Source organism: Orcinus orca, chromosome 19 (genome assembly GCF_937001465.1).
Source record: "Orcinus orca chromosome 19, mOrcOrc1.1, whole genome shotgun sequence".
In the NCBI taxonomy this organism is placed as follows: Eukaryota; Metazoa; Chordata; class Mammalia; order Artiodactyla; family Delphinidae; genus Orcinus; species Orcinus orca.
In genome coordinates this window covers 48,338,037-48,361,159 of record NC_064577.1, presented here as the reverse complement: position 1 = coordinate 48,361,159, position 23,123 = coordinate 48,338,037, and the positions used below count along the sequence as shown (strand labels likewise).

The following is a 23,123-nucleotide window of genomic DNA, read 5'->3' as shown; positions in this document are numbered from 1 at the left end:
ACGTCACAACAGAGTCACAGAGATGGGTTAAATGTTTACTGCCGCTGGTGAGCACCTTCTCCCTGCATTGTCAGTGACACCCACAAGGCAGTTCCTGCATCAGAAACTAGTCCGTCTGGTCCACAGACGGACTAGTCCATCCCCTCACAGAGCGGAGCAGAGGGGCCCAAATGTAAAGTTGGAGCTACATAATGAACGCCTCGCCGGTTTTCCTTATTCCCTCCGTCTGCCATAGAAAAGTGAACTTGAGGTTCTTGGTGAGTTTGGGCCGGGACCCTGTGGCTGCCTGGTCCCGGAGATAAGTCCTTGGGATAAAAATTGAGAGAGACAGAGACAGCAGGAAAGAGGAAGGCAGAGGGGGCGCAGCAGACGAGGCCGGGAGCCGTCCCTTCCTGGTCTTCTTGGCTGTGCGGGGCTCTGAGCCCGGGTCCTAGGCGGCGGCGGCGGCTTTGTTGGCGGCCGTCTCCGGGAGCAACCTTGAGCGCGGGCGCTGAGACAGTGATTTAGGGGCTGGCATTGAAGCGTGAAGGTAAATGGCCACATTTCACCGTCAGAAGGTGTGCGGGAGGCGCCCGCCCCTTCCCTTCCCCCAAGGCCCCGGGGGTGGGTGTGGGGAGCTGTCGCCGGCGCCTCCTTAGATCCCGGCCGAAATCCCTGAGCCCCTGCGGCGCCGGAGGAGGGATGCCAGACGCCCAGCGCCTCCTTTCCCGACCCGTTGCTATTTGGGGAAGCTAAGTGCTCTGGGACCACGGAGGAGGGCTCCACTGTCTCCGGTCCCAAAGCTGCTTCAGGAGAGAAGTTGAGAGGCCAAGGCCCAAAGCCCGAGGACCTGCGGGACTGTCTGCTTGCCAGGAGCGGGTGTGGGAGGCACCATCTCCTTAACTCCTTACAGGGGTCCTGAGGCAGGATCTGCCTTATGCCCACAGTGCAGATGTGGAAACTGAGGCTCAGGAGCTTAAGTGACCTGCTGAAGACCACCTGGCTGGGGAGGGATGAGGAGGCAGGGCCGCAGGTCTGTGGGGACCACCCCCCCACCCTGTGTTCAGCCGCCTACGGCCCCAATACATTGCTTCCGGGAGCTCTGGGGTCTGGGTAGGGGTGGGGAGCTTGTGGGTGCATGAAATGTTGGCATCCAGCAACCTCCTGCTGCTTTGAAGATAATACATGAAAATAATACATGCTCTTCATAGTCAAAAAATACAGAAATGTGGGTGTGATTAGATAACCCTTCATCTTGACCACTCTACCCCTTCCTCTGGGCAAATCTTCCTTCCCGGAGACCCCTGCATCGCTCCCGCAGTACTGAGCCCCTTGAACCCTCCCAGTTCTGAGTCAAGCACATGTAAGTGGAATGTTGAGATGAGTAATTTGATTCATTTTGTTATTTTGCTGAGAAAAAGAGGGAAAAAGAAAGAGGGCCAGGCTGGGGCATGTGTGCCTTGCTTGAGCAGGGACATAACACTGCCGATCGCCCCCAGCCCATCACTGCCCAGGCTTGAGCCACAGAGAGAGGCAGAGTGGGGAGGAGGTGGGGCAAGAGTAAGCCCAGGGCGCAAGGTCAGGGAGGCCTCCAGAGGGTGGGAAGCAAACAGCTCCCTGGCTCCACTTGGGGCAGCTTTGGTCATTTTTATTCATCATAGCTGCTTTTTACTGGATACCTACTAAGTGTTCAGTATACTTTTCATCATGCCAGCAACCCCGTGAAGTATGTATTGTTACCCCCGTTTTATAGATAAGAGCACTGAGGCAGAGCCCCTGATCTAAAATCCATTGCTGAGCGGTAGAGGCAGTGGAGCTGGGATTGGACCTGAGTCCCGTTGACCCTAGAGAGATTCTTCTCCCTGCTGTCCACTGCCTCTCTACTTCACTGGGGAGGGGATTGTAGAGGCCTAGGGGGGCCCACCCAGAGCTCAATGGGAAAGGAGGCTGGCATTTACCTCCCTAGTGTGTTTTTCCTAGCGCCAGTTCTCCTAAGGAGTCTGGGTCAGACCCCAGGTCAGGGCAGAGGGTAGTCAGGTGCGGTAAGTGGAGGTCTGAGTTCTCAGCTGACAGTTTCCCTCAACCCTGGGCAGACAGGAGGCAAAGGCAGACGGAAGAGGGTCACTCTGTGTGTATGTGTGGGGCTGTGGGTCCTGAGGTTCCAGAGGAAGGTACCCCGGATGGGGCCTGGGGTGGGAGAGAGATCACCTTTCATGGTCTGAATTACTCCTGGAGGGGCCAAAGAAACCAAGTAGAGAAATTCCATGGGGCCAGGGGGCAGGTGTAGACATTCCAGGGAGTCTGTCCTCCCTAGGACGGGGCCTGTGTGGGAACAAAACCAGCCACGGGACCCAGGTGCACACAGGTTCAGGTGGTGGGGAAGAGAGGCCCATTATCAGAAAGCCCTAGTTCCTCAGACCCCAGTTAACTACGACAACTTCTAGTAGCTGTCATTTATTAAACACTGACTAGGTGCCCCGAACTGTGCTAAGCCTTCTCCTAATCCTGACAGCCACCGTATTCTGTAGGAACTCTATTAACCCCATCTGACAGATGAGTAAACAGAGGCACAGTCTCCCCTGGGCTGACACTGTCTCCCAGGCCTGCTTCCTACCCCTATAGGGGTGGGGCAGGGGGGCACGGCATATGGAGAGGGGGCTCCAAACCCTTGTAATCTCAGCACAGGGCCTGGCTCCTGGAAGCCCTCATTAGAAGCAGCTCTTATTATTACTCTTGGCTTTCGGTGGGTGCGGGGCGTTGGGTGGGGCCACCTTGCCTTTCAGCCCATTAACTCCGTGCTCGGCTCTGAGAGCCAGGGTCCTGTCTTCTTACCCGGGGTCTCAGGGTACACCTCTCTTTCCCAACTTCTGAGTCTGCTCTTGTACCTCCACGTGACGCTTGATCTAGGGAAGATGCATGTGGGAGCATGTGTGTGTGTGAACGCGATGAAAGGGAGTGGGTGGCTTCAGAGATGTCTCTTGTCCTGTGAAGAAGGCCAGGTGGAGAGGCGGGAAGGGTGTCCCAGAAAGGTCCTTCCCAGAACAGGGTCTGATCCTAGGTCTGGAATTTCCCCAGCCTCCGTCAGAGTGGGGAGCTTCTGAGTCAGTCACCTGGATGGAAGTGGGCTGCATCAGGCTAACCTCTGTTTTTCTTTAAATTTATTTATTTCTTTATTTACTTACTTATTTATTGGCTGTGTTGGGTCTTCGTTGCTGCACACGGGCTTTCTGTAGTTGTGGTGAGCGGGGGCTACTCTTCAGTGCGGTGCGCTGGCCTCTCATTGCAGTGGCTTCTCTTGTTGTGGAGCACGGGCTCTAGGGCACACGGGCTTCAGTAGTTGTGGCACGTGGGCTCAGCAGTTGTGGCTCACGGGCTCTAGAGCGCAGGCTCAGTAGTTGCGGCACACGGGCTTAGTTGCTCCGCGGCATGTGGGGTCTTCCCAGACCAGGGATGGAACCCATGTCCCTGCATTGGCAGGTGGATTCTTAAGCACTTCACCACCAGGGATGTCCCTAGGCTAACCTCTTTTCCTGTCATCTACCTTCATAGTGGTGACCAGACCAGGGGTCTGTCCTCTTTCTGGGTCCTTGGCCCTCTACTGCCCCCACCCTGGTCCTGGGCAGGGATCCCAGATTCCAGCTTGTCCAACCCCACCTTTTGACAGATAAGGAAAGGGAAGCACAGAGAAAGGGAGTGACCTGCACAAGGTCACACAGCGAGTGTGTGGCAGGTCTGCCTTCTCTGGATGATGCTGGGGAAGGGAGCCAGAGGAGACTCTCCTAGGGCCCCCCCAGTTTGGAGGGGCCCCGGGAAGTCAGGGGTGCCCCCTCCCTCCTCTTTCCTGGGGTGTTGTCAGCTTGAGCACTGGCCACCCGCCCCCATCCCCATCCACGCACCAGGTGGAATTGTCTTAATGCAGCAAATTGTTCGTACACATGTAAGCAAATATCTCCTCAAATTATCTCGTATCACCAAACAGGCTGCGATGCTCACTGGTTGGAGGGCCGAGGTTGTCTTTCAATCCGCTGATGATGGGGAGGGGGCAGGGGAGGGGGGCTGGCTGACACCAAAAATAAACCAGCTGAGCGGGGATGGTTGTCGCAAGGGGCAGAGCGAAGTTGTCAGGCGGCGAGAGTGTGTGAGGCGGCAGGACGATAATGTGGCATGACACTTCTGAAATGAGCGGCCCGTTGCCATGGTGAGCAGCCAGGAGGGACCGGCTCTCCCGAGGCTGAAATAAAACATGCTTTAAATGATGTTTGATTAGAATTTAGATCATGTAACCGAATACCTCAGTCCTCCTCTTCCCTGTGCTTTTCTGCTTTTCTTCTTTTCTTCTCAATTCTCCCTTTCTCCCCTCCATCCCCTCCCCTCCCTACCAGGGGCAGAAAGATGTATGCACACACTTGCACACACATGCCCTTCTTCCCTCTCTCCTCTCCCCAGTTGTTCTATGCCTTGGCTGGACCTTGTTTCAGAAAATCCAGCTCAGAGAAGATGCCGGGGACTCCTTGGTGGGGCCACAGCGCTGGCCTCGGGGTCCTGGTTTGAGTCTCTGCTGTTCTGCTCTAATAACAGTAGCACTAAAACAATTCACAAAACTCTTCCAAATGAAAGCTCGTATTTATTCTCACCACAGCCCTTCGCCTATTTGCCATCATACCCATTTTATAGATGAGGAAGCCAAGGCTCAAAGAGGCCAAATGTCTTGTCCAAGATCACGCAGCTGGCGAGACGTGAATCCAGCACGGCCATGGGCTGCCCTTGGGGCTCTTGGGAGGAGCCTCTTTAGGAGGAAGGGAGCAGAGCCAGTTCTCCAGCCTCTGGACTCTCAGACCTTGACTTGTCTAACTTGTTTTGAAGTCCTACTTTGCTCTTGGTCTGCCTGTGTGAACCCCCCAAAGGATGGGCAGAGAGGCCCCGACTTGCTTCCAGAGGGCTTTGGGACACACTTGGTGATTTTCTGGCTACGTGCTCCTGCTCTTTTGTTTGGTAATGGACATATATCTGTGGTGGTTTTTCCAGGGCATGCTGCCCAGGTGGGGAAGACAGCCAGTCCTGGGAACAGAGGGCACTGCTGCTGATTATCTAGAGTGGGCCACGGAGTGTAGGTTGGCATGAATGGACAGGGCAGGCAGGGGTGCTCCCGGAATCTCCATGGCTCTTGGTGCCCTGGATTTTCTTGGAGGCCCTGGGGAGGTTATCATCATCCTTCTTCTGTGTCAAAGAGACATGGCTTGACCCAGTGTCCGTCTTCCCCAGCAGACCAGTGTCTCTAGATTGTCTCTCTCACCATCAGCCAGTCCATCCATGCATTCACTTAGCCATCACGTACTCGTTCAGCATCAGCTGTGTGCCAGGGTGCTAACTGCAGAGGCAGCCCTGGTCTCTCCAGCTTCACAGGTGTGGGGCTTTGTGGGCCAAGGGCAGGTGACCTGGAGTCAAACACACACACACACGTGCACACACACACACACACACACACACACACACACACAGTCTCCTTCAGCGCAGAGTGTGAAGTGATCTGATGGAGGAGGAAGCAAAGTGCTCTGGGAACATCAAGGATGGGAGCCTCCCTGTGTAGGGTGGGGGCCAAGGAAGGCTTCTCAGAGGAGGTGATATGTGAAGAAAGACAAGGACTTCTCCGAGTGCTCAGACAGAAAGGACAGCCTGGGAGGAAAGCCCTCGATGTGCAAAGGCCCACCGTCCCCAGCAGATTGGAAGCTCCCTGGGTAGGTGGTGGGGGTCTGGGTCTCTCACATCAGACTCTAAGCTTTTGAAAGGCAGAGACTGAGCCCCTGGGTATCTCCCCCAAGATGGGGTTACCCTAAGGGTGTGGGAGTGTCTTCTATGTCTTTTACCTTTTCTCCAAATCAAAAGGAATTCATTTCTTTGAATATCCTGTTAGCTCTGAAAGTAGGGGCCTCTCCTTATATGTATAAGTGTCTGGCCTCCCTGGTGTCTGGCACAGGACCCGTTATTCAAAAATGAGTCAACATCTATTGAGTACTTACTGTGTACCTGGCATTGTGGTAAATGCTTTACACGTGATTCACTCCTTGACCAGCACTTGACCAGCAACAATTCCCTGGTGTTCCAAGGGCAGGAAAGAGCAAGCAGGGGGTTCGGCGAGGAGAGAAGCCATGGATCAGTGTCTGGGGTCCCCAAAGGGAAGAATGGAGGGTGAGAGGAGCACACAGGTCTGGAATATTTATCCAGTCAAGGTTGGGAAAGGCCAGAGGAAGTGGGGCCACTGAGACTGACTGGCATGTGGCAGGGGCTGGCAGGGCAGCAAGAAATGCAGGCTGGGGGGCAGCTATCACCTAGAACCAGGTGTCTCTCTTCCCTCCCCCTCCCCTTGCCCATCCGGTCACTACCAGCATTTGAATCCAGCCCTTCACTTGCAGCCCCACAGCCCCTGCCCTTGGCCACCAGTATCCCTTGCTTGGACCTCTGCAGCCTTTCTCACTGGCTCCTCACCCCAGGCTCTCCTTCCCCCACCTTCCTCCACTGGCTACCTGTTACCTGCCTATAACTTAAATTTGATTGCTTCATTCCTGTGATTCCTGTGTGCCAAAACCATCATGGCTCCCCATGACCTGGGGGCTACAGCCCGGACCCCCCAGCCTGCTCTCAAGCCCCACCATGATGTGATCCCAGCCTGCCTTTCTGGCCTTGTCTCTCTCAACTTCTCCTGTTCCAGATTGGTCAGTTCTTGGTGCCCTTTCTTATCTGCACCTGTGAAGACTCAGAGTGCCCTCCGCGAATGCCCTCTCTCATCCCCAAGTCAAGGCCGACTCATTTCTTTCTTTGTAAGCTCGGCTCAAGTCTTTCCCACTCTTGGACCCCTTCCCTGACCATTCCTTCCAGAAGGCATGTATCTTAGTCAGCTTGAGTTGCCATAACAAAATGCCATAGACTGGGTGGGTTAAACAACAGAAATGTATTTTGCACAGTTCTGGGAAGTCCAAGGTCAAGGCACTGGCTCATTTGGTTCCCTGGCCTGCAGATGGCTGCTTTCTCTCTGGTGTCTTCACGTGGTGGACAGGGAGAGAGGGAGAGAGAGCTCTGGTCTCTCTTTCTCTTCTTGCAAGGGCACTAATCCCATCATGGGGGCCCCTCCCTCATGATTTCATTAAACCTAATTACCTCCCAAAGGCCTCAGCTCCAAATACCATCACGTTGGGGGGTTAGAGCTTCAACATATGAATCTGGTGCGGAACAACGTTCAGCCTATAATAGCATGTCTGTTATATGCAGGTCAGATTTTCATGTTGTCTAATTGTTTCAGGTTATTTCCTCAATTTGACTGTAAGCTCCCTGAGGAGCAAATTTTGGATGGCAATAATTGTGTGTTGATACACCTGGTAATAATACCTACCTATTCTATTACAGGATCTGAAAAAAGTTTATACCCAAGGATTTCCATCCCCAGTCTTTACCCTTCCTCTGCCCCCAGGTTTCTGTATTTGGCCCTTTGGGGCCTCAGTAGGCATAGTGGGTTGGAAGGAAAGTTGAAAGAAGCCCAGAAATCTTAGAATAATTTCCTTCAGAAACGGCAGAGCGTCCCTCCTGGCTGAAAAGTATAGAAGAGGATAAAAGGCAGAGGGGAGAGCAAGGAGAGCCAGGCACCTGCAGGTGCTGGGTTTGGTGAGGGCTGTGGAGCCCGAGACACCATGGCCGAGCTATGGGAGGGAGTGGGAGATGGGAAAAGAAGACTCAAGTAGGTGTCACTTTGTCTTCTGAATGTACATGTCCTTTGAGATGCTTGGTAGGAACTGAAGCTGCATTTCCATGTGTTTTGCTGATGGACTGATGTTTTCTCTGGATGTAGCACCAATGGAGACTGGCCACAGGTGACCTAGTTAGGTGATTATGCTGTCATTTGGGCACCGCCTGCCCTGGGATTAGGAGCTACCTTTACCTGTACTGTTTCTAGTTCGCAAAGTAACACAGCAAGGTCGGTGCTAGGAATGCCATTTTACTGATGAGAAAACTAAGCTTCAGAGAATTTAGGGACATTGAGGGGAGAGAGAGAGGAGGAGAAGGAGTGAATCTGGTCCTGACTCAGACCAGTAACCCTTGACCTCTAACCTCAGAGCTGTATCTTAGGATGGAGCCACCGTGCCCATTAAGCTCCATGTTGGGGGAGTTGTAGGAGGCTCATTAGGCTGGAAAATGATTCTATCAGCTCCGCTCTATCTACGGGGTCAAAGGTGACCCAGGTCCAGGCCTCTGTAGCCTTCAGAGCCCGGATGACAGTGTGATTCGCTAACCTGGGATAGCGGTCCTATGAAGCCTGAAATGGGAGAGAATGGCAGGGACGGGGGTCCTGGGGGATCTGCAGAGAAAGGGCTTGGGGCAGCTGGAGTACTGACCAGGAGGCCTTGCGGCCAAGGACAATCTCGATTGCACAGCTCACTGTCTCCCTGGGCTTCACCTGTTAGCACGTGGGGCCTCTTTCTTTGGTAAGGGGACAACCTTACAACTCAGAATAACTTTATTTGGGGGTAAAAGGTAGGGCTTGGTTCACCACAATACAGGAGGAACACCCAGGGCTTGGAGGTCAGGAAACCTAGGTTCGAGGCCCCCAGATTTGGTGCTAGGGGGTGCCTTAATTTTGCTGTGTGCCTGAGTTTCTCCACTGATAAGTTGTGGATGCAAGAGCCATGTTGCTTGTGTCACATGTGCCACAGAAGTGACGGTGATTGGAGAGGTCGAGTCCACTGTTCACATGTGAGCTGGGTGAGGGTGGGATCACAGTAACTCTTTAGTGAGATGAAGCCTGTGAGGACCAGCCCATCACAGGTTCACCCTTGGCGCTGACAGCCCCATGAGGCGGGGCGTCCATGGTGAGATCTCTGCAGGGACAGGAAGGGGCCCAGGCATGGCTGGAATCTGTGGAAGGACAGAGCTGGAAGAGGGGTCCTGGCAGACAGGGCCTGCCACCCGTGTTTTTCAGGACCCTGTGGGAGAAAGAATTCTCCCCTCCTTTATTTTCTTTTTCACATCTTTATTGGAGTATAATTGCTTTACAATGTTGTGTTAGTTTCTGCTGTACAACAAAGTGAATCAGCTACATGTATACATACATCCCCATATCCCCTCCCTCTTGAGTCTCCCTCCCACCCTCCCTATCCCACCCCTCTAGGTCGTCACAAAACATCAAGTTGATCTTCTTGTGCTGTACAGCTGCTTCCCACTAGCTATCTAGTTTACGTTTGGTAGTGTATATATGTCAATGCTACTTTCTCACTTCATCCCAGCTTCCTCTTCCCCCATTGTGCCCTCAAGTCCGTTCTCTATGTCTGCGTCTTTATTCCTGCCCTGCCACTAGGTTCATCAGTACCGCTTTTTAAAATTCCATGTATATGCGTTAGCATAAGGTATTTGTTTTTCTCTTTCTGACTTACTTCACTCTGTATGACAGAAATGGACCTGGGCCCTATGGTCCTTGCCTGCCATGTCCTCAGCCTGCCTTTTGTCTGTGGAAAAACTTTAGCCAAAGAATAAGTTTAATCAGAGAAGTGAGAAACAGAGGAAAACGTCAAAGGAGACAAAATAATAATAGTTTACTCATTAAGCATAGACAGGGACCTTTAGTTCCCCTCAAGGGCTACAGATAATATTCTGAGCCGTATCCTGTGAGCTGTCTTATAGATACTGAAGCCCCCCCACCAGGTGGGAGAAGTTAACTACATGATGACCAGGCTGTAGCCGTGACACAAGCTGCCACAATTCCGAGAACTGGCCTCGAAGAAATGGGAGCAAACCGCACCTGGAACTGAAGATTAACTGTACCTAAAACAATCAAGATGACACTGGTCAGACCACTGATGACCAATTTCAAGATGACTGTCAGAGCTGACTGTACTGTTTCTACGTGTAGCCCCCTCCCTCTGTCTATAAAAGCTCTTGCCCCCTGATTGTCAGGGCGGGGAGTTGGCCTTTGGACAGGCGTCTGCCCTTGTCCCTGCTTGCCAGCATCCAAAACAAAGCAAACTTTCCTTCCACCAACCTGGCCTCTTTACTGGCTTTTGAGTGGCGAGCAGCCGGACCCCACTTTCGATTACACTTCCATCAACCAACCTGGAGCCTAGCAATGAACACTTCTGCCTCAGAACAACCCTATGTAGAGGGTACTATTTCATTTAATTTATTTATTTATCTTTGGCTGTGCTGGGTCTTAGGTGCGGCCCGTGGGATCTAGTTCCCTGAGCAGGGATCGATCCCAGGCTCCCTGCATTGGGAACGCAGAGTCTTAACCACTGGACCACCAGGGAAGTCCCTAGGGTACGGTTTTAATCCCCACTTTACAGATGCAGAAACCAGAGCAGTTAAGTGACCTTCCCACCGTCACAGAGCATATAAACGGTGGAGTAATGACTCAGTCTCGGATGGTCCAGGGCTTGTACTGTGCTATCCTGTCAGGAACTAATCCTGAATCCTTTATGCTTCAGAGCACGACTCCTCAGCAAAAGGGACCTCATTTGCCCCACATGCCAAGGTCCCCTCCCCATTCCCCAAACAGAAGACCTAGATTTGAGTCCCCCCTGGCAGCTGCTCCCTGCTTATGTGTTCTTGGGCAAGTTAGCTCATCTGTAGAATGGGTGGACACACATTTGTTGAGAATCTCTTATGTGCCACATTATTTTTTTTTTTCGCCACACCACATGGCTTGCAGGATCTCAGTCCCCCGACTAGGGATCAAACCCGGACCCCGGCAGTGAAAGCACTGAGTCCTAACCACTGGACAGCCAGGGAATTCCCTCATGTGCCACATTTAATTTAAACCTCACTGCAACCTGAGATTGGCATTATTTCCTCCGATTAACAGCTGGGGAAGTTGAGGCACAGAGGGGTGAAGCAAAGTCCCCAAGGAACTGATATGAAGCTTAGTCTATCTTATGCTCTTTCCACTTCCCCTCATTTCTCAAGTTGTAATCCATAAAGCCTCAATTCCTGGGGGGGTTCATAAGTGTTAATGTGAAAAAAAAATTCCGTGATCAACTCTGTTTAGGGAAGGCTCTTTTCAAAAAGTTAAAGAGGTTATTTGCTGCAGGACTTTTCAGAGCCTTTATTATGCTGGTGTGCCTTGAGGAGTTCCAAGAGAAGAGCAGAGTTAGTATTAACTTCTTTGCTGTGAAAAAGTTAGTTGGGGAGAATCTTGTGGGAGAAGCATTCCTTGGAGCTCACTTTGGGAAAAGCTGTACCTCACCCCACTGCTTCCCTGATAACAATAGTGGTGACAGTAGCAATAACAGTAACACGGTGAAAGAGATCATCAGGATCATGTTAGTTTTGCATCAATTGCAATGATATTTTTCTGTGCACGACTTTTTTTGTTTTTGGCTTAGCCTTGCGGCACGTGGGTCTTAGTTCCCTGACCAGGGATCGAACCCGGGCCCCCTGCAGTACAGGCGCGGAGTCTGAACCACTGGACCATCAGGGAAGTCCCTGTGCACGATTTTTTGGAGCCTTTTTCTGCATTCCCCCACCCCCAACCCACTGCTGATTTAAGCGCCCTGATCCCTTCCTTGAGCTCAGGGCACTTCCGGCCCACAGGGGCTCATTGTTCCTGTGCCTGGGTCTCCTTTCTCCTTACCTCCAAGCCTTTGCCTGGTGGTGCCCCTCAGGTTGCCCTCCCCTTCCTCCCGCTCCTTGCCTTGCTCCGGAGGAAAGTGAAGGAGGCTCGGAAAGGGGAAGCGATGTGTCCGGGGCATGTGGTGAGATGGGCACCCCGCATCTCCTGCCCCTCTTCCACAGCCCACCTGCACAGGACACCCCTCTTCTGAGAAGCATCCCTGATGGACTCATCCCAGGGCCAACCACGAGCTATTCTGGTTCTCTCTCAGTCCTTTCATACTTGGTCTATATTATGCACTGCAAAACGAAGTCAGGGCTGTCTTTGGTGTACCATATTTATTTTAAAAAACAGGTTTGTTTAAAGTATAATTTATAAGCCATAAAATTTACCCATTATCATATTCGTTTTAAAATTGTTTATTATAATTTTACTTTTTTTACATAGAGAAAAGAGCACAAATCAGTACAGGGAGTGATGAATTTTTACAAAGTAAAACCCCTGTGTAATCAGCACTCATCTCCGAAGCAGAACATATCCCGCCCCGCAGAACCTCCCTGGTACATCCTCCCCGTCACCCCAAGGTTAACACTCCTGACTTCCAGTCCCACAGAGAGTTGTTTAAAAAATAAACTAACCAATCTATCCCTTTCCTTTTTCCTTTTTCTTCTTCCCTCCTCCCTCCCTCCCTCCCTCCCTTCCTTTCCTCCCTCCCTCCCTCCCTCTCCCCTTCCTTCATCCCCTCACTCCCTCCTTCCTTTCTTACTGGTTCCACTCCCATATCGTTTATTTGAGGTTTATAGTAAGAGGTACAACAAGAGAGAAGGTAAATGTCTTAACACAGTGCCTTGGGGGCAGTGTGAGGAGAGGGCCAAGTTGCTGAAAGACCCAACTCCAGACTGGCCACTGCCAGCTGTGAAGCCTGGGGCTTGTGACAGAACCTCACTGTGCCTCAGTTTCCTTATCTGTGGAGTGATAATTCGACTGACTCCAAAGGATGTTGGGAAGACTAAATAAGGTATTTTCACCTTATACCTGCAAAGTGTTTAAGTGCACCTGTACCAGGAAGCCTGGGTAAAGGTCTGCCACATAACTACGTTTCTTCAAGACGGGACTTGTGGACAGGAGATGAGAATCACTGCCATTTGTTGAGGACCTACTGTGGGTCAGGGTTTTGCCTCTCATCTGCATGGCTGCCCTGCTAGGAGAGATTATTATCTCCATTTTATAGACGAGGAAATGAGGCCTGGAGAGGTAAATCCTGAAGACATAAGTTGGTAAGTGTTGCACCTGGAGCTGAAACCCAAGGAGAGTGTGGCTTGAATGTCCACGTTCCCAGCCAGGGGGCCAGCCTTGTCCTAATGTCTCCCAGCTGTGAGCTGAGCACCGTCCTCTGTGGGGGATGTCCTTTGCTATAGTCCTGTCCTCCCAGGGACTCAGTGCTGCCCCCCTTGATGAGCTGGGGAAATCCTCCTGGGGCAGGGGTGGGGCTCTGGGGAGGGGATGAGTTGCCCAGGGCAGAGCATGGAGGGGACCACCTGGCGGTAGAGGGTTCAGACCGCCCTGAGTGTGCGCAGTGCCTGGGCTTCCTGGAAGCACAACCTTCGGCCCGGGGAAGCTCTGGGGCCCTAGGCAGGGGTGGCCACTGGGGCGTTGGAGAAGAACAGCCTGCACCCTGCAGAGTCTCCTTGTAGGCCCTCATGGGGTGGGGTCGGAGGGCACAGAGCAGGGCCAGGCAGGTCAAGCATGGGGGTGTTGGTGACTCCTTCAGCTGGGGCAGGACTGGGGTGGTGCGATTTGTCCCCCATCCCTGCTGAGCGCTCAGTAAACAGCAGGTCATAGATGGGGCAGATTCCTAATGTGTCCCCTCCAACAGAGGGAGGGCTTAGCAAGCAGAGACTGTGTCCTCTCCATCAGACTAGCTCCCCAGGCCAGTTCTGGGGCCCTGAGGCCTCCTTCCTGCCCATCTCCTAGAACCAATGCCTTGTGGTGTGGCCTCGGGGTGGAGGGCAATAAGGGCACCCACCCCGCCCCCCGCTGGTGCCTCGGGCAGCCCCTCACATCTCCGTGAGCCTGGAGGGAGCGCTGACATCACCTGCCCTCTGGCTGGCCTCAACTGTCCCTACCCTGACCTCTGGGCTCCTTGGGGCCAGCCCGGACATCTGTATCCATCTTGACCCAAACTCCGGAGATTCTGACAAATTTCCTTTCATTGCTTGCAGCCATGTTATTTAAAGTAATTAACCTTAATTTATAAATTTTTATATCAAACTGCCTTTTAACTTTTAGAACTGCGGCAGCAGCTTATCCCTGGGCTGCTAATAGTTCTACATTTAATCAAAATTCATCCATCAGGTTCCAGTGTTAAATCATCTTTTAATTGGGAGTTACATTCTGGTTAATAGTTTTATAATTCGCCTCCTCTAATAGTTTTTACCACAGGGATCTCTACTCCATTTTTCCTCACTCTATTATTGAGGGCGTGCGGTTCTGCGGGGACGGCTTCGCTGGGCCCCGCCTCTCTGGCCTCTGCTGGTCGTCGCCTCTTTTGTTCTTGGTGGTCTCATTAATTCCCGAGAAGAGTTCTCTCTCCTGCTCATTACTAGGGCAGAACTACTCTGCTCGTTTCCACAACCTTCGGAGCTGTGTCCAGTACCTGCTTCTCTCCAAGAAGAAGCCAGAGCAACAGAAAGGGAGAGAGAGAGAGAGATGGAGATGGAGAGATGAAGGGAAACACAGAGAGTGTGGAGAGGAAGGAAGGTTCTGGAGGCCTGCAGGTCCGGCCCACGGCGGACGGGCAGCGGACTGGGCGAGAGAAGCAGAGGAGTTTGGAGATGGATGCAGCCCCAGAACTGGCTCTTTCCTGACTCCTGGCCACCACCAACCAGCCATGCCCCTTCCACTCAGGAGTTAAAGATGCAGGAAGGAGAGTGGCCCCGCCCAAGACCCAGAGTGGCCAGGCCTGGAGCATTCCTGGAGGTGGGCAGGGAAGTCCAGGCCACGTCGCATTCACTCAGGATGGCTCCATCAAAATCGTCCCAGAGGGCTTCCCTGGTGGCGCAGTGGTTGAGAGTCTGCCTGCCGATGCAGGGGACACGGGTTCATGCCCCGGTCCAGGAAGATCCCACATGCCGCGGAGCGGCTGGGCCTGTGAGCCATGGCCGCTGAGCCTGCGCGTCCGGAGCCTGTGCTCCGCAATGGGAGAGGCCACAACAGTGAGAGGCCCGCGTACCGCAAAAAAAAAAAAAAAAAAAAAAAAAAATCGTCCCAGAGGAGCCAGCGGGCCTCCTGATGGGCAGGAGGGGGAGGGCGTAGAGACCGCAGGATCAGAAAGGGGAGAGAGGCCAGAGAGAGACAGGGCGGTGGCGGAGAGTCAAGAGCAAGAAAAGAAAGGAGAGGGAAGAGAAAGGGGAGAAAAAGGGCAAGAAAGGAAGGCAGACGGACAGCGGAGGGGTAGAGAGGACGGGTCCCTCCTGTCGGGAGCTCTGGTCGGTGAGCAGACAAGCCTGTGTGGGTGCACACACATGCTCACACGAACCCACACGCTTGCACAGGCCTGAAACCAGGCCTAGAGGCGCCTCGTGCAGGGCTGATGCTGGGCTAGGGGCCAGGCTCAGAGCCTGTGGGTGGGGATCTCCGAGAAGGCATCCAGGGGAGGTGGGCTGGCAAGGGTGAGGGAGGGGCTGGGGACCCAGGGCATGGGCTGAGACTGCAGATGTGGGCTTCCATGGGGAAGCAGGACTTGGGGGCTGTCTCAACCCTGAAGTCATGTCCTGCTGAGCCTCCCTCCTCAACCCCCTCCAGTTGGTGACTTTTCATCTCAGTGGGTCTCAGCCCTGACTGCATGTTAGAGTCACCTGGGGAATGTTTAAAATCCCAAGGCTCTGGCCCACCTCACACACTGTGGTGGTTTTAAAATATATCTACAAATTCTTTGATGGTTCTGCTTCCAAAGATGGAGTCAAATTCCCTTCTCCTAGAACAGGGGTCCCTTCTAACCTACAAACAAAAAAAGCAGAGTGACAATGTGTGATTTATGATGTTAGGGCATAAAAGGCACTGCGGTTTCCTTTTTGCACTCCCGTGGATCACATGGCCAGCTGCCATGTCACAAAGACACTTAAGCAGCCCTACAGAGAGGCCCATGTGACGAGAAACTGAGGCCTCCTGCCCATAGCCATGCGAAGGAGTCGTCTCAGCAGTGGAGACTCCAGCCCCAGTCAAGCCTTCTGATGACGCAGCCCTGAGAGCCACCTGAACTACAGCCTCATAAGAGATCCTGAGTCGGGACCACCTGGCTAAGTTGCTCCTAGATTCCTGACTCTCAGAAACCTGGTGAGAAAAGAAATGTTGTTTTAAGGTGCTACATGTTGGGGGGTAATTTGTGATGCAGCAACAGATAACTAATACACATTCATTCCATCGGCATCCCTGGGGGTGGGGCTGGACACAGGCATGTTTCAAAGCTCCCCAGGTGACACCAGTGTGCATCCAGGGTCGAGGACCCCTGCCCTAAGGCCTTTGTGTGCTTGTGAGAGGATGTGTGCCTGTGACCTGGGTATGTGCACACGCCATGTGCATGTATACGGTGGGGGTGGGGGCACCACGACACATGCATTTGCCAGGATGTGTAAGTACAAGCGTCCCCTCGTGTGCATCCCTCTCGGAGTGGGTCAGTACATTTGGCCCAGGTACCTGTGTCAGGACCCGGCTCAGGAAGGTCTGGAGCATGGAAGGAGCCTTGGAGGTTTTGTGGCCAGACCCACATGGGTCATCCACCACTTCCTTTCTGTGAGCCCTCTCTGAGCCTCAGTTTCCTCATTTGTGAAATGGGGACACGCAGATCACCATTCTGCCCAGTCCTTCGAGGAGGTGCTATTTGAGCTGGCTGCATACCTCCTGGCCTGGTTTTGGCAATAGTTTGGTAGCACCGGGTCTTTTGCTGTAATGGCTCTTGGTGTAATGAGATCTGACGTGTAGCAGTGTAGACATGAAAACAATCAAGCGTGTGGCCCCCTCTGCAGGACGTGACCTGAAGGAGGGTCTGCGCTGGGGGACATCCCTGGGGATGGGGGTGGGGAGGGGGACAATATTAGTCATGGCTGGGTTAGGCTTTGGGGTTTGAGGCCCATAATAGTCTTCCTCTCTCAATGCCAAGCGGTTCGGATGGGCAGGATGAGAAGCGAGGTAGGCTGGTGGTTCCGGCTGAGTCGACACCCCTCTCGTCTGCGAGTCCCTGCTGAGCCTCTTTTCCTTGCTTGGCCTCGGTTTCCTCATCTATGAAGCGGAACAGCAAACCATCTCCCACCTGTGCATGTGATATACTGCGTCTCCCCACCAGAGCCCCTGGCTGGGAGGTTGGGAGAGGGGGGATTCTGGGTGGGGGAAGCTCCCCTGGGCCTCTAGTCACCTGCAGACAGAACTGATTCCCAACCCTGGCTCTTCCTTACTGTTTGACCTTAGGGAAGCCACCGCCCCTCTCTGGGCCTTGGCCATCATCGGTAGGTAACAACGCCTGCCTCGTGCGGGTATGGAGACAATGGACAAAGACGCTGCGTGGGGTGTGCCCTGCATGGTATGCAGCATCCAATAGAGGGCAAACTCGCTTGTCACAAGCTCCAGCCAAACTTTTTCAGGTGTAACGAGAAAACAACCGGATGTCTTCTATGGAAAGTGGCTTCTCATTTCCATGAGGAGGAGGGAGAAATGGGGGAGGGGGAGAGGAAAGCAGCATTTGTTGTGAGCCCACCAGGTGCCCCAGGGGCTCGGTGCTCAGACTGCCAGCCCGTTGTGGCATCTTAACCTGGCGACGTTAAGGACAACTGATCCCACTTTACAGACAAGAAACTGAGGCTCAGGAAGTTCAAGGAATGTCCTTGCTCAGTGTCATATGGCTAAGGGGTGCAGAACCGGGCTGGAGCCCAGGTCCAGTGGCTGCAAAACCTGGGCTTTTCTGTGGGCACCTGAGGGCTGGGAGATGTCCAGGCCGTGGGCCCCACCTGCTTCCAGTGGGAGCCGTTGACCTCATTCCTTGTTCCCTCCAGAGGCTGTCACCAGGTTAGGGGTGGGTGGGTGGAAATGATGGTGGGAAGGTCAGTGAGAGGTGCTCAGGACCGCCCTGAAGCTTGAAGGATTTAGGTTAGACTTGTGGGAAGAGTGCAGATCCTGAGTGCCCAGGGTGGCAGATGCAGGGAGCCTGTGGGGACCTCCTCCCTGGGGTGCCCAGGCTCCCCTCACATGCAGCCAGTCTGAGCTTGGGAAGGGGGGCAAAGAGGAAGGGGCAGGGGGATTGTCAGGTTGACCTCTGCAAGGACGCACCAGCCTGTGTTTCCGTGGATGGGCCACTGCTGAGTCTGCTGGTGCAACTAGTTGGTCAAGTTCACAGGCTCCAGATATGAGCTTATATTCCAGCCCTCAGCACTTGTGAGCAGAGTGATCCTGGACAAACCACCTAACTCCCTGTGCCTCAGTTTCCTTATCTATAAAATGGGGAGAACAACCTGTGTCACGTGTGACCATTAAATGAGATAAACTCTGCACAGCGTGTAGCCAGCTGCTGAGCGCATAGAAATCACGTGGTGTGTGGTAATGACTGTTATCCGTTGACTGAGAAGGCGTGGGGGAAGCAGCACACTCCCTGAGTCTGCAGTCCTGCCTGGGTCGTGCTGAGTGGTCTGAATCCTACTTCTCCCTTTCTGTAAGATCTTGAAAAAAGTCCACCAAATCTCTCTGGGCCTCAGTTTCTTTAACTGCCAGCTGGGAACCAAGTTCCTGACCTTCTCTGGGGACGGAGAGACATCAGTGGCTAGAAGTGTGCTGTAGATGCTCTGGGTGTGAGCAGACAGAGCCCATCCCTCATCTGATTCACTTGGGCCCCTTACAATAATTTTTGTCCTCACTCCCCCGTAACAAATTGAAAAAATATTTACTGAAACCCTCTCTGTGCCAGGCACTCTGCCTCTGCCACCAGAGTTACCACGAGCACTTGCTGGGTGCCAGCTCCATGTTCTAAACACCACACAGCCATCTGTAACCTGTGGGCGTGGGAGACGGTCGCTCCCACTGTGCAGATGGGGACGATGCAGTTTGAGCTCTTAGGGAAACTGCTGAGGGTCACAGGAAGACAGTCACCCAGCCGTGATTCGAACCCACCTTTTTCTGCCTCCAAAGGCCCATCTCCCACTCCCTCCATCCTATCACTTCCTGTGGAACCCACAGGTACTCCTGGGAGCTCAGGATTCTTGTGGTTTCTGTAAATGAGCCGTGGAGATTCCCAGAGGCTAAATACCTGTCCAATGCCCTTCCACGGGCAGGTGGCCAAGTTTACCCCCAAACTCAGGTTCCTCTGACCCTGGAGCCCTGTTCCCTCTTGCCCCAGTGACTCCTCCCCACTGTGGGACACAGATTCCTTTTAGTCCTAGTCTCTGTTTTCCTGTTTTCTTTGTGACTTTGGGTCCCCGAAACAAGCCTCTGATCTCCAGCGACTCTGCTCGTTGGGGAACTTTGTAACTTACAGGGTCACCTGGGGAAGAGCTCCGTGCGTTGACACCGAGGATTGTTCAAGAAGGCGTCACAGTCCCCACAGCACATTAGCCAACCCTGGCCCTTAGTGTTGATAGGAAAACTCTCACTGAGCCCATTTCACAGATGAAACAGCTGATGCTCAGAGAGCCTGAGTGGGACCCGGCCATCAAGGCGTTGGAGCAGCTGAGACTCTGGTCTCTGGCAGAATGAGAGGTGAGTGCAGGGGCAGAGAAACAGGGAGAGGGAGTGGGCGGAGGCAGCAAAGCTCCAAGCAGAGCTGGCCCCTTGGGCTGAGGAGCCCGTGTGTGTTTGTGGGGGTCTGAAGAAGGGGACGGAGGGATTAGTGCCTCTAGTGCCCTCAGCAGCTGGAGCCAGGCTGACGTTCACGCTGCAGTGCAGGTGGGCGGGTGGATGTCCAGCTCTGGGCCTGGGTTGGCCACTGATCAGCCTCCTGGCCCTCTTTGCTACCTTCCCAGGAGGATTGTCACTGAGCCCAGGGGTGATGGACCAGTTGAGGGGGCAAAGAGGGGGGACCTGGCAGCAGAAAGGGGAGCAGGGCGGAGAGGTTATTCCTTGCAGTCTCAGGGCTTTTAGCACTGCCAGTTGGGGTGGGGGAGGTGTTAGAACCCCTCCGGCCTTACAGAATGAAGTGTTTATTTTCCCCAGGGGCTGAAGTCAGTGATGGAGTGAAGGAGTAGAGGAGAAGAGGCAGAAGGATTGGAAACTCACCGAGAAACAGAGACCGGGAGACAGAAGCAGGAAAGAAGGAGAAAGACCAGGGAGAGACAACAGCAGCCTGACCTGAAGCTGTAGGTCCCAATCAAACAGGGAGGCAAAGCTTGCATCCCTGGAGCAGTGGCCAGGCCCCAGGTTCTCCGTTTCCATGGGGAAGAATTTGGACTCAGCTGCACAGGGAGAAACCCAGCTTCCCCTTTTGGTGATGGAGGGGGGTCAGGCAGGGCTTCTCCAGGCCAGGGTCCCCCCACTTCTCCCACCCAGATCCAGCCTCTCTCTCCCCACCCAGGCTCTCCCACCCTCTGGCTCCCGACCGGGGAGAAGCTGCTGGTTCCTAAGACACGATTCCCAAGGCCATGCGCTGCCAGGCTACAGCCTTAGAAGGAATCACCTTTCTGTCTCACAGATGGGGAACTGGGGCCCTGGCAGGAGCTCTGCTCAGATTTGCGTAGATGAAGCTGGACCGCAGCTTAGAGTAATGACGCAGCTCCGGGCCCACTGATGCCGAGTTCCGGCTGGGCTTTCGTTTTTCGATTATCCTGGGAAACGGGGGCACGGATTCAGGCCCCCTTTCATCCCCAACACCACACAAGTGACTTTCTGGTGGGGAAGTGAGTGAGGCTGAGAGGCACAGGGGTGTAGGGGAAGGGCAGGAAGCCTTTATCAGAGGTCTCCTGGGAGCGGGCGTTTTATATCCCTGCCCTTTTGACCATCACCATCTGTGGGGCAGAAATTATTACTCTCATTTTACACGTGAGGAATGCTGGACTCAGAAAGGTTAATTAAATTGCCCAAGGTCATTCAGCCAGTGATGACGGAAATCGGGATTCGAATCCAAGTCTGGTCCCAAAGTCTGGCTTTTTCCATGCTGCTGTGTGCATGGGAATAGGACCGGGCCTGGAGAGAGGGACACAGTCCAGGCATTGGTGGGGGGAGGGGGCTGGGTGCGGCGGTGCAGGGCGTGTCCTCAGACCTGGAAAACCTCAGCTAGAACCCTGGATTTGTCACTCTTCACCCAGGCGAGGTTGGGCAAGTCCCTTCTCCTCTCTGAGCCATACGTGGATGGAGTGGCTGTGAGGTGCCTTCTCCCGGGTGTTTGGTGAGTGAGTGAATGAAAGGCAGGTGAAGGCGTGAGGAGGAAGGCCACTTATTTTAACTTGGGTCTAAGGCTGGAGCGCCATCTTTGGCTGGGGACAGAGTCCCTGCAGGTGCCCAGCCCCCGAATCTCCGCCCCTCTCAGTCCTAAATGAGGACCTAAATGAGGTCCCCCAGCCTTCCCCTTGCACTACCCAGAGTCAGGAGATCCAGCTGATATGTGGTGAATGGCAGTGCACGTCCTGGTGGCCCTGATTCTGGTGGCTCCCTGTCACGCTGTGGTATCCCCTCCCCAGTGAAGTCACCCTGAGGTCTCTCTTTCTGGGCTAGGTTAGTTGCTCTTAATTAAACCAGTTGTTGGACTGAATGCCCTCCCTATTAACATGTCTCCTAGACCTATTAATCCCCCACCAGTGGAGGAAGAGGATGGGAGGTGTGGGGGAGGGGAGGGCAGAGGGTCCTAAAAACCAAGCCAAGGGCTTCTCTGGTGGCGCAGTGGTTGAGAATCCGCCTGCCAATGCAGGGGACACGGGTTCAAGCCCTGGTCTGGGAAGATCCCACCCGCCACAGAGCAAGTAAGCCCGTGCATCACAACTACTGAGCCTGCGCTCTAGAGCCCGCGAGCCACAACGACTGAGCCCGTGTGCCACAACTACTGAAGCCTGCATGCCTAGAGCCTATGCTCCGCAACAAGAGAAGCCCGTGCACCGCAACAAAGAGTAGCCCCCACTCGCCACAACTAGAGAAAAGTCCGTGTGCAGCAACAAAGACCCAATGTAGCCAAAATAAATAAATAAATTAATTTAAAAAAACAAAAAAAAACAAGCCAAGCTGCCTTCTGGAAAAAAGAAGGCTCCTGAGAGACTCAAGCCCACCCCTTTTTCCCTCTTGGGAGGCTTGGAAACGTTCATTCCAGCCTCAGAATTCCTGGAAGCCGTCTGCATCTGCATCCCAAGAGGTTCAGCTGAGGACTTTTAGCAGCCATGACCCTTGGGACCACTTTCCCACTCAGCTTCCTTTGAGCCTCTGGGGCTGGGCTAGCGAGAGTGGAAGTGACTGCATGCGTTCGAGGTGGGGGTCAAGGGCTTACCTGTGAGGCCAGAAGGGAAGGCTGCGTGGGAGCAAGGCTTCCAGTTGCAGAGCCAGGGTTATCCCGGCCTTACCCATGCATGCCCGTCCCAGTTCTGTTCCCTCTGCAGATCCCTGGGGCCAGGTGGGGCTCCCCAAACACCTCATGTCTCTGCTCAGGCCTTCCTGGGGGTGGGTGGACCTGGAGGCATATATTGGGCCCATGCATGGATGCTCAGACTTCTGGTCGACCTCCCCCTCATGGCTTCTTCCTTTCTCCTTCCCTCCCAGCTGGCCCTGCCCTGCTCTGCCCCAGTGTCAGGGGCCAGCTGGGGCAGGGAGGGAGCCAGGGTGGGGCCAGCAGAAGGTGCATAAATCATTATTGGCGAAGACCTCAGCCCTGAGCCGCCGGGTGGAGGCTGCCGTTCAGAGTCAGGCCAGGGCATAAATCATAATTCCCCTACAATAGATCCTTCTGCAGCCGCCATCAGGAAAACTCTGTTGGTTTTATCGATTTTTTGACACGGGGGCCTAGGCAGCGGGCGGCTCCTGAATCATTATGAAATGAAACTGATTAGGAATTCATGGAATACTAAATAAACTTTACGAGCCCATTGTAAGTTTTTTGATGCATGGGGAGCGGAAAATGAAAACTAATGATATAAAAATTACACAGCGTGCTGAGTATTATTATACCGCTATTGATTTGTTTCAAACTGTACATCAGAATCGAAGAGGGCTGGGGCGGCTCCTGCAGCAATGCTGGGGACGTTTGGGCTCACCAGGGCTGGAAGGCTTTTTTTTTCCCTTCTGTTTTTATTTATTTATTTTTCTACCTCTTTCCTCCAGCCTCCCTGCTCTGTAATCTGACTCCTTTCTCCCCACCCCTGCTCCTCGAGGGAAGGCCCCAGGGGGCCACCTAGCCACCCATCCACAGGGCAGCCTCCTCTTCTGCTTGGAACCTGGACCCTGGCTCAACTTGAATTCCTGGCCTCCACTGGTCTTTCTCTCTGGAGTTGCATTTTCAGTCTGTGAGTTTCTCTTTTCCCTTCTGCCTTTCCCCTGATTTCTCTGGGAAAGGATAGTGTGCTTCAGGGAAAAGAGTTGAAGATCTGTTTCCTGTTAGCACCTTGCT

General features: G+C 53.6%; 1 long non-coding RNA gene across 1 annotated transcript; it reads left to right on the top strand.

The window, feature by feature from the left end:
- The first annotated feature begins 35 nt into the window (after positions 1-35).
- On the top strand, positions 36-22,659 carry LOC125962055 (uncharacterized). The gene is made up of 2 exons (XR_007473372.1): positions 36-19,303; positions 19,757-22,659. It is a non-coding gene; the product is annotated as an uncharacterized LOC125962055 (long non-coding RNA).
- Positions 22,660-23,123: the final 464 nt, after the last annotated feature.